Consider the following 18,624-nt stretch of genomic DNA (forward strand, 5'->3'; position numbering starts at 1 on the left):
TGTTTCTACTAAACGCATACCATTTTGCATCATTTTAAAGGTGAAAAATCTGAATATCTGCCAGTGAAAGGAAATGGTGGCACTTTGGGACTGCAGTCGTTGGAACCTGTACTTTCAAGACTGCCATTTACCGAAGGTTTTCTAAGAACGAGGCACCCTCATCCACCAACCAGGATGCTGACTGGAACTTGTCCATTGAGAATTCCTGAGTCCTCAGAAGTGAAGATAATGGGGTCTCACACATTTTTAAAGGAGGTGTTAGACACATGTCCACAGAAATGCACAAATCTGCAAAAACCTGTGACCCTTGCTCCCCACTCCCTTCCAACCTCCACAAGAGGTGAGAAATTCAGAGAAGATTGATCAGAGAAAGCTGTCCCTTAAACAAATGCACAGGTGTGGAGCTTGTGACAGTGTTTTTCTTCTTCTTTTTATTATTTTTAGAGACAGAGTCTCGCTGTGTCACCTAGGCTGGAGTGCAGTGGCACAATTACAGCTCACTGCAGCCTTGAGCTCCTGGGCCCAAGGGATCCTCACAGCTCAGCCTCCTGAGTAGCTAGGGCTACAGACCCATACCATTGTGCCTAACTTGCTTCTGCTTTTCTGAGAGGAATGAGAAAAACCAGGGCTTCTCATCCTCAATGAGGGGAAGGGGCAGGAGAACCTCTGGGGGAGGGGAGGGGGTGGCCTTGGGCCAGTGTGGTTTCTGACTGCATGCTGAATGCCTCCTAAGCTGCTGAACTGTGCATCTGGGGCCACTACAAGGCCAGAGCGGAGTGCAGTGACAATGCTGAGTGACACCTTGGCCTCCTGAACTTTGGAGGCCACACAACAGAGTCAGCTTTTTCCTGAAGATGTCCAGGATGCATGAAGAGGATGGTCAGGCAGCCTGGGGAGCAGCCTGCACCCGCAGAGACTGGGTGAGCTGAGCCAGCACCAAGGAAGGGGCCAGACTAGAGCCACCCTGGAAACAACCCTGCCCAGGTAGGCTGCCTGCCAGACCTCCAGGGTGGGCCCCTGGGGCGGGAGATGAAGAGATGAGAAGGAGCTGGGAGAGGTCAGACAGAGGGTGCGACTGCCATGCCAGCAGGCCCCAGGTAGGGGCAGGGGTGGAAGTCAGGCTAGTGGATATCTCTGAAGAACCCGTAAAAAATACCTCCTGGGAGAGAGAAAAGAAAGGGGGCTGTTATGGGTTGAACTGTGTTTCTCACAAAGATATGTTGAGTGAATTCCTCACCCCTAGAACTTGTGAATGTGACCTGATTTGGGCATGGGGTTGGGGCTGATGTAATGAATTAGAATGAAGTTGCAGTGGACCAGGATGGGCCCTTAATCCATTAGGACTGTTGTCCTTATCAAAAGAGGGAAATTTGGACACGGACACAGAGGAGACAGCGCCATTTGAATAGATGTGAAGATTGGAGTCATGGTGTCACTATCTAAGAATAGTGCTTCTGGGGCTGCCAGAAGCTGGAAGAGGCAAGACAAGACCCCACCCCAGGGGTTTCAGAGGGAAGATGGTTCTGCCAACACCTTGATTTTGGACTTCTAGCTTTCAGAACTGTGAGAGAATAGATTTCTATTGATGTAGGCCACCCAGTTTGAGGTATATGGCAACCCTAGCAAACGAATATAAGGGCCAACCTTTGGTCATCTGCCACATAGAAGACCCATGGCCAGATGCTTCAAGAGTCAGGTGAGGCAGCTTTGAGTTCACGTCTCTCCTTTCCCATCCCCTCCCTCCTCCAGCTCCAGCTGTAACAGGGCACATGAGGGACACATCTATCGTTGAGACTGTCCTTGCCTGAACTGGGGGAAAGGTAACTGCTTTGAATGGGATATGAGATGAAAAAAAAAAAAAAAAGTAAAAATGAAGATCTGAGTGACTTAGATTGGACTTGAATCTTTATACTACCAGAACATGCTATAGGATCTGCCTATAGTGTGAGAAGTTTCCCCAGAGAGCCAAGAATAGGGAATAACCCATAGGAAACATATAGGTAGGAATATCTGATGGGCTCTGGCCCAAAACTTTCCCCTAAGCCTCAAGGAGAGCCAAAGCACTACTCTGAAAAGGTTGGAGGCCAAAGAAAGTTTTCTCAGATTCCCTGCCATCTCCTGGGCTTTTCCATAAATGGAAAGAATGCTCAGTTCAGCTTCACTAAAGTCTTGGCTTCCTGTTCCCCAGGGACTAAAACCTAACCTGGAGCCCAGGTCACTACAGGGAAATGATCTAGACCTCAAGGAATTTCAAAACACTTACTTAGGCAGCAGCTTTACCTGGAGGCTGGCCAACAAAGGTCACATACTGGACAGAGCAACATTCTGTGGTTGGGGGAAAGCTTTCAGAGAGGTAAGCCTTTGGGACTGTAGATTAGGATCCAAATGCCAGTGTAAATAGAGTAGAGCTTCCTGGTTGAGGGCTTGGTTGCTCAAGGTGAACAGTGTGCGTCTTTGTCCATAGTCAGCTCCACAGTCTGGAGTAAGTCACTCTATTATCAGAGTTAATGGCAGGAAACACAAGTCCCCAAGTGGATTTTAGGTATACAAAGAATTAATACAGATAATTAGATGCTGGCAGAAATTATCTGAAGGCTTTTGGGAAGTTGAGTGGCTCTAGAGTGGGTCTCTAGGAGTGTTTAAAGGGCATCCCAAATTTGTTTTAAGCAGGTATGGTGAGACACAAAAGTGACTGTCATGAAGAAGTTTGCTACTCACAGGTCCCTAGAAGCAGGGCATGCAGGGCCATACGGAGAAGTACCCATGTTAGTCCTTTACTGAGGCTTCCACAAGGAGGAACAGGCAAGGTAGGGTAAGCAGCTTTAGGATTGTCTAGCTTGAATAATCTTAGCAGGCTCTCAGGCACAGGGGCTGCCCCTAGTTGTCTGTCCCTAATTGCTTTTCCCTAGGGCTGTCCCTGGGAACAGACCCCCACCCAACTTCCCAAATTGGAAGTTGTCTGGCCCTGGGGTGATTAGAGCAGGTGGATAGTGACCTGGAGTATGAGAGCAGATATAGGTCATGGTTAGGGTGTGGCTCTGGGTTAATTGGTTTGCATACGAAAGGCACATGGGCTCACAGACCAGACGTTTGCTATTCCTAGGAATTTGTTAGTCCTCCAGGGTCAGCAAAGTCCCAAGATGTCAAAGCATCGAAAATACAGAATAAAAACACCAACTGGGCAAGGAATGGCTTCTGCAACATTTGAGAAGGGAAGGAGATAGGGGCTACAAGGAAGCTCATGAGTGCCAGAGGATTAAGATAGTGTCTATAAACCACTAGGAGAGTTAAAGCCCTTAAATTCTCAATTAACAATGACTGCTACAATTCTTAGCACTGTTTTGAGTCCTGTAACTTGGGCTACACAGACAATGATCATATTATTAAGTTTGCACTTAAAAAGAAAAAAAAGTCCCCTGCCATTTGACTATCTCTGAGACATGTGGAGAGTGAGACTCCCCAGGAGCACCTACTAATCACATATGCACTCCAGCAATACTGGGTGCACTAAGTTAAACTGGTGACCTGGAGCATAGTTGAGGTGCATAGTTCTGAACCTCACCTTTTTGTAAAGGTTCGGTCCTTGCTGGGGGCTGACATTGCCTATAAGAGGACCTAATAAATCTCCAGTGCTCTTTCCAGCATCTTCCTGTAATACCCTTAGAGGTCTTCTATCCATGTAGTGATTTCTGTTACCCACTAGCCAAGGAGCAGAATGAAGTGAGACCCAAACCAGAAGGTAAACGTGAAATGCAGGTAGGGAGGGCCAATCCCCACATGCTCACAGCAGAAGTGCAGAAAAGGGGAGCAGGAAACACACCTCTTGTGAGCACCCTGGATGGCCGTTTTGCATTTAACCATCAGTAATGCCTTGAGACTGAGATGTGTCTCAGTTTTATAGAGGATGGCAAAGCTTAAGAGGTGTACTAGCAGAGGTCCCACAGAAGGGTTCACATCCCAGTCTCCCTTGCTCTTCAGGCCAGGAGTCTTCCAACCACACTACACAGCCTGCAGAAAGAACTGCACATAAAGAATGACCTGTGGAGGAGGCTGCCACTGCCATGCCCATAGAGGACAGCCCGGTGGGTTTGGGGGAAACTGTGGAGTGAGGTCAGGGCATCAGAGAACAGCAAGAGAGGCAGGCAGCAAAGACTTCCCTCCATGTCCCTTTTCTCCCACAGACCCCCACCCAGGTTCCCAAACTAAAACTGCATTTCTATGCACTTTTGCTAAAGGAAATCCCAGCAGAGGAGTTTTTGACTTTAATGGTTTGTTTTAATAACACACCCCTCACAATTACTAAAGTGATACACATCATTGTAAAAGAGAGAAATGTACATTGTTTGAAAACAGGTCACCACACCCACTAGGATGGCTGTTATAAAAAAGACAGATAATAGCACGGTTGGCAAGGATGGGAGATATGAGAACCTTCATCCTCTGCTGTGTTTGGTACAGGTACTTTGAAAAACAGATTGACAGGTCCTCAGAAGGTTAGACTGAGTTACCATGAGACCCAGCAATTCCACTCCTGGGAATAGGTCCAAAAGAAATGAAAATATAGGTCTACGGAAGAGTGTGTACATCAATGTTCACAACAGCATTATCCACAGCAGCTAAAAGTAGGAAGCAATCTAGATGTCTGCTAATTAATGAGTAGGTAAAGAAAATAGAGTATATCTAGACAATAAATGTTATTCAGGAATGCAAAGGAATGAAGTGCTGATATGTGCCATGACATGGGTGAACCTTAAACATGTTATGCTAAGTGACAGCAGCCAGTCACAAAAGACCACCTGTCATATGATTCCACTTTAATGAAATGTCCAGAGTTCATAAACCTGTAGATGGCCAGTAGGTTAGTGATTTCCTAAGGCTGGGATGGGTGGGTGGCTACTAGTGAGTGTAGGGGTTCTTTGGAGGGTTAAAAAAGTGTTCCAACATTGATCATGGTGATGGTTGTACAACTCTGTGAATATGCTAGAAATTATTGAATTGTATACTTTAAGTGGTGAATTTTATGATATCTGAATTGTATGTCAATAAAGGTGCTATAAAATTATAAAAACTTGCACGTGGATGTTTATAGCAGCTTTACTCATAATTGACAAAACTTAAAAGCACCAAGGTGTCCTTCAACAGATGAATGAGTAAATACACTGTGGAACATCCAGAATATGAAATGTTATTCAATGCTTAAAATAAATGAGTTGCCAAGCCATGAACAGATGTGGAGGAAGCTTAAATGCATATTTCTATGTGAAAGAAGCCAGTGTGAAAAGGCTACACACTGTATAATTCCAAATGCTGTATATGACATTCAGAGAAAGGTAAAATTACAGGGACAGTAAAACGTTCAGTTGTTGGTAGGGATTGCGGGGAGAGAAGGTTGAAGAGGCAGAGCACAGAGGATATTTACTGCAGTGATGAGATTCCACATAATACTATGATGGGTAGATCCATGTCGTCACACATTTGTCAAAGCTCAAAGAATGTACAGCACCAAGAGTGAACCCCAATGGAAACTATGAACTTTGGGTGATAATGATGTGTCAACGTAGATTCATCAATTCTAACAAATGCCCCACCCTGGTGGTGGATGTTGGTAGTGAGAGCAGCTGTGCGTGTGGTGGGTGGAGGATATACGGGAACTTGGTACTTTACACTTAATTTTTTATGTGAACTTAAAACCGGTTAAAAAAATAAATGCATGCAAAAATACAGTTAGATAGAAGGAATAAGTCCTGTGATTTTATAGCATAGTAGGGAAATTACAGCTAATAATAATTTATTGTACGTTTCAATACAGCTGGAGGAATTATGATATTCCCAATACAGAGAAAAGATAAATGTTTAAGGTGAAGGATATACCATTGCTCTGATTTGATCATTACACCTTGTATACATGTGTTAAAATATCACATGTACCTCCCAAATATGTACAACTATGACATATCAATAAAAAATACAAAAGAACCTATTTTTTTTTTTTAAATCGCATAATGAAAAAAAAAATCACATGGGACTCTGACCACACACATAGATGTGATAATCACTCAACAGTTCGACAAATGTTCTTGGTTCTTTGTAAAGACTTAAAAATATAGTTTCCTATTACAGTGTTTTCGCCTGTTTCTTCTTTGCTAGAGTGAAAGGAAAATAAATGTTGAGAGCCCCAAATCACTAAGCTAAAGGGAAAAGTCAGGCTGGGAACTGCTTAGGGCAAACCTGCCTCCCATTCCATTCAAAGTCATTCTTCTGCTCACTGAGATAAATGCATATTTGTTTGCTTCCTTAGGAAAGGATAATCAGAAGCTCAAAAGAATGAAACCACTTGTCTCTTATCTACCTATGACCTGGAGGCCTTCCTCGTCATTTTGACTTGTCCTGCCTTTCGGGACCAAAGCAATGTTCATCTTACATATGTTGATTGAGGTTTCATGCCTCCCTCAAATGTATGAAACAAAGCTGTTCCCTGACCACCCTGGGCACATGTTGTCAGAACCTCCGGCGGCTGTGTCATAGGCATACGTCCTTAACCTTGGCAAAATAAACTTTCTAAATTGACGGGGACCTGTGCAGATATTCAGGGTTCACACTAGCGATATGTTGTAAATATTTTTCTATGTCAATAAAGATGTTATATTTTAAAATACCTCCATGGAAATGTATTATGTGGATGAACTGTAATTAATTTAAACACCACATCTTTTTACACATCATCATAATTTGTATTCTTACAAAGAACATTGTGAACAAATCACATTCATAAAATAGATTCTTAATGACAATAAAACTGAATATTTGCTGAGTGCTTACTAAGAGCCAGTGACTGAGTGAAGTGCCTTGCAAGTGTTGCCTCAATTAATAGGGAAATGTAGGTAGCAGATACTAAAATTAATTCCATTTTACAGAGAAAGTAACTGAGACTTGGGGATTCAGTGACTTGCCTACGATTAAACAGCTCTAAACAGCAAATACTGTAATCAAACTTGGTTTGTTTGAATTTAGAGCTTGAGTTATTAATTATTTTGGATGCCAAAATATACTGAGTTTATGTCTCTTTTAATTCTATCAAATAGCTCTCCAGAAAAGTCATATTAATTTACAGTTTCTACCAAAAATGCAGAAAAGTGCTCATGATCCCTGTCATTGGTTTTACAGTTCTTCATTATCCTGTAATTAATATGTAAAAATTGGTCTCTTGTGCTTGTTTCAGTTTGTAATTTTTAAGTTACTTGGAAGATTGCATACTTTTATGTTTACTGGCTGTATGCATTTGTTTTTTTTCCAGAATCAGTTTTGCACATCCCTTTCTTCTCTTCCTTTGAGCTCTCCTTTTTCTTATTGATTTTTTATGGCAAACTATTTTTCATGCTTTATAATTTTTTTTTTTTTTTTTTTTTTTTTTGGAGAAGGAGTCTCACTCTGTCACCCAGGCTGAAGTGCAGTGACGTGATCTCGGCTCACTGCAACCTCCGCCTCCCAAGTTCAAGCAGGCTCAGCCAGAGTCAAAGCCTCCTTAGTTAAAACCTCAATAATTCCAGAGCTTCCAAGCCTCCTGAGTAGCTGGGACTACAGGCGCATGCCACCATGCCTGGCTAATTTTTTGTATTTTAGTAGAGATGGGGGTTTTACCATGTGGCTCAGGCTGGTCTTGAACTCCTGAGCTCAGGCAATCCACCTGTCTTGGCCTCCCAAAGTGCTAGGATTACAGGCTCACACGACTGCGCCCAGCCACAATTTTTTACTGTAACTTGACATTCCATCAATTTTTATTGATTATTGATTTTAGACTAAAGTCAAGTGTGGGCTCCAGTTAGAAACCTTGGACAGAAAGAAGGGTGGCAAAGCGCAGGGGAATGGTTTTCAGTTGTGTTATAGCAGTAGAAAACTTTTTGCCTGATAAGATTTTTATTCAGATCCTAGAGTGAGATATAAAATATTTCCCAACCCAAAGGCATGGGCACCAATCGGAAGACTCAGGCCTTGGCCATGCCAGGTGTTGTCCTTTGAATGAGGAGAACATGGGGACATAGCAGGTGTGCAGGTGTCCTCCAGGAGTGGGCCTCTGAGAACTTGCTCTTTCAGGGATCTGCCTGATTACTCCAAGGTGGAGTGGGAAAAGGGATATTTGGGGGAATTTGGCCTCCTGGGCTGTCCTGCCAGCCTCTGTAGCTCTACTGGCCTCCAGCCCCAGAGGCTGTCTTCTAAGCAGGGAGACATGTAATGCTAATCTCCCAAATGGATCTCATCTTTTCATGTAGGTCTTGGCAGCTCTTCCGCTGAAGAAGGGTGGGTCAGGGGGTTCTCCAGTAAGGAAGAGGGCAGGTGTGAGTGAGGGCAGGTGTGGGTAACGGCAGCAGGGGAGACATGGCCTGTCCTCCATATTCCCTGAACTTCACAGGTGAGGGTGGTCTCGCCGAAGACTGAGTCTGAATGAAGAGGGCGGGAACTCACCTTTCCCTAGCCACTCTTCTCATCCTGTCCTCTCTCAATCACTCTAGGAACTGCACCCTCCCCTCTACCATCTTGCTTTGTGTGTTTTGTCATCTTGCTACCACCAGATGCCCAGGTCTCATGAAGGGGAGACCGCAGGGTCTTCTGAATGCTAGTCAGTCTGAGAACTGGCTGAATTCCGCGTTATCTGGAAGGAAGCAGGGTGTGTCAACATGAGTCTTGATTTTTCTAGGAAAATACTGAGTCTGGCTCCCCTAAAAAAAAGCATGTTCCATCTATAATGTGTCTTGGACCTTGTTCTTGAAAAACAAAACCTCTGAAATTATTGAGGTTTTAACTAAGGAGACTTCGACTCTGCCTGAACCTGGTTTATACTGTGGTTACAGCATTAACTGCCAATGGCTCTTTCTTAATCCTCTTTTATGATCAGTACCAGTTGCACCTGGGATTGTTTTCTCTGATTCTGAATAGGGTGATGTGGCTGCTGTTCCGTTTGCCATAGTGGAATGGTCTTTTGCATCAGACAGACTGGGTTTAATTCTCATCTCCCCACCTGAGGTGTGATTTTAGGGGGTTCACTTGACCTGCCTAGATCTCAGGCTCCTCAGCTATAGGCCTGAGATATGACCCTCCTTGCTGTGAGGATTAGGACAGATGTGGCAGGTGCTCACCTCTCCTTTCTCTGTACCCTCAGGTCCCTGTGTGGAATCAGCTGATGTGTATGTCATCTGGAGGGGCACATGGACGACGACAGTTCTAGGACCCCTTGCTGCTCTGCTGGACTTGACCCTTCTATGGGCTGGACCTGGTCCAGCTGTCAAACACAGCCCTCAGTGCCACAGAAAGGCTGCAGAGGGAGGGGACGGGACAATGGTTCAAGTCAGGTCTGAAGCCAGCCTGCTTGGGTTTGAATCCTGCCTCTGCCACTTACTGTATCACTTTGAACTTGAAGCTTCTCTAAATGGCAGGGTTGATGAGTTGTGAATGGCTACGTAAACATAAAACCTTGGTGTCATTTGATCATAACAGTAGCGAAGGAAAATGAACTGCTCTAGGACAAAACCCAGGAATTGGGAGGCTGCCTTTGTGTGTGTAGACGAAATTCATGGACACATAGGAGACTGTAATTCCCAGTTAGGATGCTGATTCTGCAATGAGATAAGACCTCAGCTTTTCAAATGGGGTTAGCAGCTTGCTAGGGGGATTATCTTGTGGCCTAATTAAATAGTGGGAAGCAAAAGGATTTTTGCAGCTGCAGGAAAGACTGCATGGATATCAGCCATCTACGTTAAAATGACACAGCTAATTACTGCCATTTTAATTAGGAAATCATAAGACTGCAATTTACAGTGGCAGTAGGGCACTCTCCTCAGGGGGTGGGGTGGGACACACCCACAGCTGTGGGTCAGAGACTCGTATTTGGGTGGGTCTTGACTTCTTGACTAGTGTGTGATCTGTGACCTAGGGCAGGCTGTTTAGCCTTTGCAGGCCCTTCCTGCTCTGAAAAATGGAGATAATTAAAGCAATTTCATCTAGTAAAGAAGGTAGTTAAGAACACAGTACAGAAAGTACCAGGCTCTACAAAAGGCAAGGATGGATTACCGTCACACCTTGATCATCTCTCTCAGCTCTCAGAGCAGGGGAGCCCTACCTTACCGGAAAATGGAGATTTTGTTTCTTTGCTCATTAGTTATTTGTCCACCCCCTTTTCCCACAAGGATTCAAGGTAACATATAGAAGTGTATGTATCTATTTTACATGTAAGAAATAGCCATCTGAAACTCTGTGGTATTTATGGCAATCAGTATTCTAATAAATACCATAAGGAGTTTCAGATGGCTATTTCTTTTCTTTCTTTCTTTTTTGGGGACAGGGTCTTGCTTTGTCACCCAGGCTGGAGTGCAGAGGCACAATCTTGGCTCACTGCAACCTCCACCTTCTGGAATTTCCACCTTTTAATTGATACATTTGGATGTTCTAAACATGTGAATGACATTTAATTCACTGATTTTTAAAAATCATCAAGAAATATTAACATCAAAAAGAAAAAGATACAAATGTCACTAAATATGTACTGAAAATATCCAATAAATATGTTTAAATATTTAATTACATTCTTAAAACTGGGTACCGTTTTAAAACATCTGTAAGCTTGGCAAGAACTAGAGGTCACTCATTCAACCCAGGGCTGGTGAAAATGTGGGGACTTCAGGCACGCTTCTACACTTGGTGCCTCTGGAAGGCAATTTGGCAACAGACATCAAGACTTTGTCCAGTGAATTCTGCTCTCAGAATGTATCCTAAGGAAATAATCAGAGAATTGTCCAGCACAGAGAAATCGATTAAACAAATGAAGACATGGCCATACGTGGGAATTCTGCATAGCCATTGGAAACATTTTAAATTATTGACATGGAAAAACGCCCACTACATGTAAAGGGAATGAAGCATGTTACAGGCCAGCATGTATGGTAGAGTCTCACTGAAGTATATTTACATGTGGAAACCTATATCTATTATAAGTAGAGAAATATGCACCAGATTAGATGGTGAAATGATAGGTATTCTGGGGTACATGTGCAGGTTTGTTATATAGGTAAACTCATGTCATGGGATTTGTTGTACCCTATGACACAAGTTTACCTATATAACAAACCTGCACATGAATTATTTCATCACCCAGGTATTAAGCCTGGTGCCCAATTGTTATTTGTTCTGCTCCTTTCCCTCCTCCCACTTTCTGCCCTTAAGCAGGCCCCAGTGTCTGTTGTTCCCCTCTTTGTGCCCATGAGTTCTCATTGTTTAGCTCCACTCACAAGTGAGAACATGCAGTACGTATTTGGTTTTCTGTTCCTGCATTAGTTTGCTAAGATTAGTGGCCACATATTACTTATGGAACAAAACAATAAAAGCTCTAAAAATGTGTGATAATTACCATTGCTTGAGCCAGGAAGTGGGCTGCTCTCCCCACTGTCCCCTCGTCAGCATGGAACAGCAGTGCTGGAAGCCCTATGCTGGCCTACGGCAGGAAGCCCCCCTTCCCAGCCCTGGCACTGCACCTGGACTCTTGGAACACCAGGGCCTCAGTTTCCTGGTTGGCACATAGATATCCCCATTTATATTGTACCCACCTTGCAGGGTGGAATCAGAAGTTAGAAAGAGAAAAGAATTATCTGGGCATGGTGGCACATGCCTGTAGTTCCCACTACTTGGGAGGCTGAGGTGGGAGGATCCCTTGAGACCAGGAGTTCAAGGCTGCAGTGGAGCTGTGGTTGAGCCACTGCACTCCAGCCTGGATGACAGTGAGACTATATCTTTGAAAAAAACAAAAAAGAAAGAAAAATAGTGCCAGGCATCACATAAATTCACCTCATGCTGTCATGATTCCTTAGTGAGAAAAAAGGTGATTCAATAATATAAAATATAAACAGGATAACCAGAACAATCTATTCATAATCCAAATGCTAAAAATAACACTCAGCAAAGCCAATCTATGGAGAATTAGAATCACATGAGAGTCTGGAAAATGTGAACTGAAAGGCGGGTGGAAGGAATGGAAATTCTGTTAAGTATGCATGCTGTTGTTAGAAAATGATTTAAGAAAAAAGAATTCTGTAAGAGCTCTTGCGGAAGGCTTTCCTGAGTCCTATAGGCTACATGCTGGTTACAGGCTGGCACTCGGGAATCAGAAGCACCAGGGTTGAAATCCTGGCCCTGTTACTCCCAAGCTGGGTGACTTTGAGAGAAGAGCCTCCCAAGCCTCAGTTTCCACATCTGTAAAATGAGGACCTTTCAGGGACATTGTGAAAATTAAATAAGGTGACGAATTTAAAGGGCCTTGCATGATGATTTGTAGTACATGTTTAATAAGTAGTGGTTTTAGGCCAGGTGCAGTGGCTCACACCTGTAATCCCAGCACTTTGGAAGGCCGAGGCAAGTGGATCACTTGAGGTCAGGCATTCGAGATCAGCCTGGCCAACATGGTGAAACCCTGTCTCTATCAAAAATACAAAAATTAGCTGGGCATAGTGGCATGCATCTGTAGTCCCAGCTACTCGGTAGGCTGAGGTAGGAGAATTACTTGAACTTGGGAAGTGGAGGTTGCAGTGAACTGAGATTGTGCCACAGTACTCCAGCCTGGATGACAGAGAGAGATTTCTCAAAAAAAAAAAAAAAAAAAGGATTGGTTTTAAAATTATTAATACTACAACACTTATTCCAAGACAAAATTATTTGGTAACTTCTCAGGAGTACAGGACAACAGAGTCCTGGAATGGGGTCAGATGCTTTGTTAGAGCAGCTTTAATGCTGAGATCTCATCAGTCTAGGGCCTAGGTCATCTTTGAAAGAGAAATGAACAGTGCATTTATATCCATAATAATTGCAAGGGAAAGTCATCTTCTTTTCTACTGTGTTTTCAAATAAAGATGGATAGAATCCGAACTTTAAAAAACTTTCATCTTGTCAACACCTTCTGGTTTCCAGTCCTCAGTGCAGTTCCCTCAGTGGGGAGAGAGGAACTATTTCCTGCTGCTGGGCAGGTGCTCACAGATGCTTCCCTCTGTTTCCCCCTGGGCATCATTTCAGAGAGTAGCAGAACTGGCAGCCCTTCATCACCATAATCATCCAGTGAGAAATACAATTAGATCGAAGTTGACTTTGCCTACTAGGTAGTGAAGAAACGAATGGGCAAAGCTAGGTACAGAATCCTCTGGCCTGCGTCTGTGTCGCCAAAGAAGGTGTTAAGTTTCCTGCAAGAAGCTGCTGCTGCATTTGCCCTTCTGAGGTCGACACAGAGCCAGGGCAGGCTGTGGGCTCCTGGCCCTGCCCTGGCATGACTCCAGGCCTTCCTGAGTCCTTCGCTAGCCTCTCCAATTTTATGCTAGTTGCCCTGCAACCTGTTCCTCGGACAGCAAAAGACAGTAATATCCTAACCCCTTACCTGGTCCTTGGACCAGTAATATCCTAACTCTTTCGGTCCTGGGGCTTGGATGACCTGGACTTCCACTCCTATCCCATTTCAAGCTGCAACCCATCCCCACCCCCATGTCCTCATTCCCCCAGCCCCGATAAACTTCTTTCTGTTCCTAGGATGCACTCTGTTCCCTCTCACTTTGGTAGCTTTGAATTTGAGGGCCTCTGCCAGATGACATTCCTTCCCTTAGTTCAGGTCTAAACTGCTTGCATGTCACCTTTCCATCATGTCCCTATCACCTTACCTTGCTCCTCTATAGCACAGGTCACCCTCTGAAATGCCCCATTCACATTTTTATGATCTGTTTTCTCTACTGGAAAATAAGCTTCTAAAGACAGGGGCTGTGCCTGCCTCGCTGGCTGTACCAGCAACTCCTAGATGACAGGAGCTGCTCCATGGAAAGAGACTGAATCTCCCACAAAGTGCTTTGGTGCTGAATCACGCCACTTAATGGATTGTATATCCTTTCTCCCTTCCCCAACTCTTGGTGATTAAAGTTTTGGTATCTTGGGTGCTCTATGATTTCTGCAGGACTCGTCTGAAAGGTACTGTTGCCAGGGGATGGGGATGGAACCCTGAGGATGCAGCAGAAGGAGTGCAGGGCATTTAGGAAAATCTAGAAGCCCCTGGTCCTACCCTGCTCTGCCTCCGTCTAGCTGCTTGGCTTTGTGTGAGTGATAGCAATCCTGGATTTTAAACAGAAAGTAGGCATATGCTAGAGAAATTCTGGCCCTGGAATCCTGTTTTAGTCTCTGCAATATTTACTATGGAAAAAGTAGAGAGAGGTGAGTTGCTGGACCCATCACCCTGAGGTCCAGATCCTAAAGGATGATTTTCCAGGGTTTCCATACTTTAGTGGGCAGACTCACCTGGGGGCCTGTTAAAACAGATTGTCCTGGCCGGGTGCAGTGCCTTACACCTGTAATCCCAGCACTTTGAGAAGCCTAGGCGGGTGGATCACTTGAGGTCAGGGGTTCAAGACCAGCCTGGCCAACATGGTAAAACCCTGTCTCTACTAAAAACACAAAAATAAGCCTGGCATGGTGGCGCACACCTGTAATTCCAGCTACTTGGGAGGCTGAGGCAGGAGAATCCCTTGAACCTGGGAGGCAGAGGTTGCAGTGAGCCAAGATTGTGCCACTGAACTCTAACCTGGTGACACAGGGGGAATCCATCTCAAAAAACGACGACTCCATCTAAACAAACAAACAAACAAACAAACAAACAAAACAGATTGTCCATCTCCACCCCTGAAGTTTCTAATTCGGCTCTGGGCAGGGCCCAAGGATCTGCATTTCTGGTCTGTTCCCAGGTGATGTGAAGCCACTGGCCCGGAGACCACACCGTGGGGATCACTGATCTGGGCTGAGTCAGTGTAGCTTAGACATGTGTGTTGCCTTCACAAACAGTTTCTGATGCATTATCTGATTTGCTCTTCACAAGCCTGAGAAGTGGATATTCTGATCGCTGATTTGCAGATGAGGAGACTGAGGTTGGTTGTGTTGCATAGAGCAAGGTCTTGACTCCAACATCACATGGCAGTCTAGCTCTCCAGAGCATCTCAGAGGGGCAAATATCCCAGAGCTCAGTACACCCTACATCCCTGAAGCCCTCGGACTCTGGCATAAGTGGCTGCAGGCACCTCCCTAAGGGGTTTCCTTGCCTGGTTTCTCCCTTCTCCGTAAAGAGCAGAAGGCAGGGAGCTTGAGTACAGGTTTTTCAGTTCAGGAAAGGGGTTTAACTTTCTGCTATGCTCTTTGCTCCCTGTGTGACCCTGAACAAGTTACTTAGCCTTTCTAAGCCACAATTTTCTACTTATAAAATGGGGTAACAGCGTCTACTTTAGAGAGACATAAAGGTTCAATGAGAAGGATGTAGAAAATGAGCTTAGCCCTGCTTTCACACGAACACAACAAAAGCGATTATACAATAATCCTTCACAAGGCCGCCAGCCTGACTTCTGAAACATTGATCTGATCATAGCATTTCAGTTTACAAAGTAGTTTCTTTTTCATTTCTCTTCTCATTTGATAATTACAACAACTTAAAATTCTGCTTAAGCTCCTCGACCCTTTGTCTTTAGGATTAACAGTCTAAAATTCTTAGCAAGGCATTAAGAGCTCTCTGAGATCTAGCCCCTGCCTCCATCCGCCATCTCGTGTCCCTTTTGTGTTCCCAGCATGACAGCTGGCATTTAACAGGCCCTGATGTTTAACCAGGGAGAGGAAACCTTCACTGCAGCTCTGCTGTGCTCTTTCCTCTTTTGTTCATTCATACCTTTTCCTTCTTCTCTCTTCTTATCCATCTAATTTCTACTTTTTTCAAGGTGGCCCAAGTACACACCTTCTACAATGGCTCCTATGTTTCCTTCATCCAACAATAAATGTTTATTGCCTGGCTGTGTGTGCCAGGAACAAGGTGTGAGGGCTACAGCGGTGAATGTAGTTGAACGTTCTGCTGCAGCTAGAGCCTTGGTTTATGGTGGTGCTTATCACACAGGGCTGTAATTGCTGGGCCGGTTTAACTGTCAGCCCCCAACCTTTAATGCCTTGCTAAGAATCTTGGACTTTTCACTGTCAGACTACAGATAAGCCCCGTGAGCAGAAAGCATAGCTCCTTCATTTCTGTGCCCTGCCCAGTGACTATCCAATTAATATTTGTGAAAATAAGTCTAACAATCTTCTTATGCCTTTTCCTTGTTATACGTTTCACTTACCTGGTTAAACTTGACATCATGGCTATTTCTAACCTTCCCAGTATTTACATTCTTATGTTGACGTATTAAAAATGGAATGAGAGTGTGCTTATTGAAAATAATTGCAGTTTCAAAATTAACTATCCACTTTGTAGGTTGTTCACCCTGCAAGAGCATATTAGTTCCTGAGCTACTATCTTTAAAAAGATGCCAAATGTGCCCTCTAGACCTCCCTTGGTTTCCTTACAAGCCAAAAAAAAAAAAAAAAAAAAAAAATCATATATTGTATTGACACCTACACCTACCTTCTTTTTCACTACTTTAAATATCAAAAAAACTCAAATACAACTTTACTACACTATGCATAACTGTGCCTTTTGCCAACTTGCCGATATGTTCATTCTCTTTTCGTAATGAAATTTAGCACAGCAATGCCTTGTTTGGTCAGCACTGCTAAGCATTAGTTCTTCCCTACAGGGGAAAATTTTCAGATCATTCAAGCACCCTTAGAATACCATTTTTTTCTGAACAACTTCTCCTCTCAATTGTACAAACCTTAATTTGTATTAAACAAACACAATCTTTAATTGTATGTAATGAACACCATCTAAATCATCCTAGATTTCAGGCACTTAATGCATACCACACATCACACTGAACTGTAATACGGGTTTATCAGTGATCACATGCATGGCATCATTGACCTCAGATATATTTTTATTGCTCTCTTGATTAACTCCTTTTGTTTCCACTTCTTCTTGCTCTTAAGCTGTACTTACAATTTATTCTTTTACTATATATACTTTCCTGAGATAAAGGGCAAGAAATGTCTATTTGATAGAATATATGGACAAATAGAACTTTGCCACTTATGAGCAAGTTTAATGTTCAGTTCAAGACAGCCAAGGGTGCTGTGAGTCTGACCTCTGAAAAAGTGGGGTGGAATAATCTTTACTTTTTCCAGATAAATAATGAGTATCCAGAGAATTTTCAAAAGAATGTGTTTTAGCCAGATAGGTGTAACACCTCGCTCATTTTATGTAAAGATCTCTAAATAGTCCCTTTCAGATTTCCTATTGTACTAACTAATGTGGGCTTAACTTCATGAACAGAACCTCCAGGTTCAGTGGCTTAGAAACAATGGCATTTCAAGAGTTTTTCTCTTATGTATAGTCAAGCGGAATTTTCCAAGTTGACCAGCAACCCTGCTCTACAGTGGCATTCAGGGACCCAGGTTCCTTCTCTCTCATGGCTCTGCCATGATGGGCACTGACTGGGACAAAGTCACTACCTTCTCTAGGTTCCATCTGTGGGAAGGGGACAGAGGTGGTGAGGGGGACTCACCCACAGTCTTGAGTCCCAGCCCAATAATGGGGATATACCCCTTCAACTTACATGCCCTGTGGAGAATGAGTCACTTGGCCACAGGTAACAGCAAAAAGGGCTGAGAAATGCAGTCCCCAGCAAGCAGCATGTACCCAGCTACAGCTCTACACGATGGATTCTGCTGGACAACTAGCAGTCTTCAGGAAAAAGGTATTTTCTTATTTGTATTTTATAGAAGCACTGTAAAATTGCTATCAATTATCTTACTTCAACCAAATCCAACAGGCGAAAAATCTGACTTAGATAAAAATTTTACAGAACTATATTTTACAGCTGAAATAAACCTAAGAGATCATTGGTCAGTGGACACTCTGTGATCAAGACATTGTTTCATTTTGACTTGTTCCTATCAGTCTTCTGCAGAAGAACAGGGACTTATCTTGCTCATTGCTGATCCCACCACTTAAAACAGTTTCTGACACATAGGAAGTGATTAACAAATCTTTGTGGGTTTTTTGTTTTTTGAGACAGAGTCTCACTCTGTCACCTAGGCTGGAGTCCAGTGGTGCGATCTTGGCTCACTGCAACCTCCACCTCCTCGGTTCAAGTGATTCTCCTGCCTCAGCCTCCCACTAAGCCTGGCTATGTTTTTTTTTTTTTTTTTTTTTTTTGTATTTTTAGTAGAGACGGGGTTTCACCATGTTGGTCAGGCTGGTCTGGGACTCCTGCCCTCATGTGATCCACCCACCTTGGCCTCCCAAAGTGTAGGGATTACAAGTGTGAGCTACCTTGCCCAGCCTAACAAATCTTTTTTGATAAAATATGGTTAAAATGGAAACATATAACAATGTAGAGATACTAAATTATTTTGTGAATTTATCGCCTCCTCTGGTGAGTTAGCGGGAGTGGCAGGATATATTTTGATGACCTAATCGTAGCAACTTTCTTTCACTTTGTGTATAATGAATATAAAGTCTAAAATACTGGCCAAAGTCCACAAGAAAATCTGGGCAAGCATCAATGACACTTGGTCTTTATACTTATTCTAAAGGAAAATCTAAGAAGGGTCTGGCCTATGCTGTGCCTTAATTAGATTTTCTTAAAAACCAAAACACCATCTTGAACTTGACTCCCAGAGGTGAAAAATATTTTGTGTGACATTCAAAAC

The sequence above is a fragment of the Sapajus apella genome, unplaced genomic scaffold, assembly GCF_009761245.1.
Source record: "Sapajus apella isolate SASKATOON/1434 unplaced genomic scaffold, GSC_monkey_1.0 scaffold5, whole genome shotgun sequence".
In the NCBI taxonomy this organism is placed as follows: Eukaryota; Metazoa; Chordata; class Mammalia; order Primates; family Cebidae; genus Sapajus; species Sapajus apella.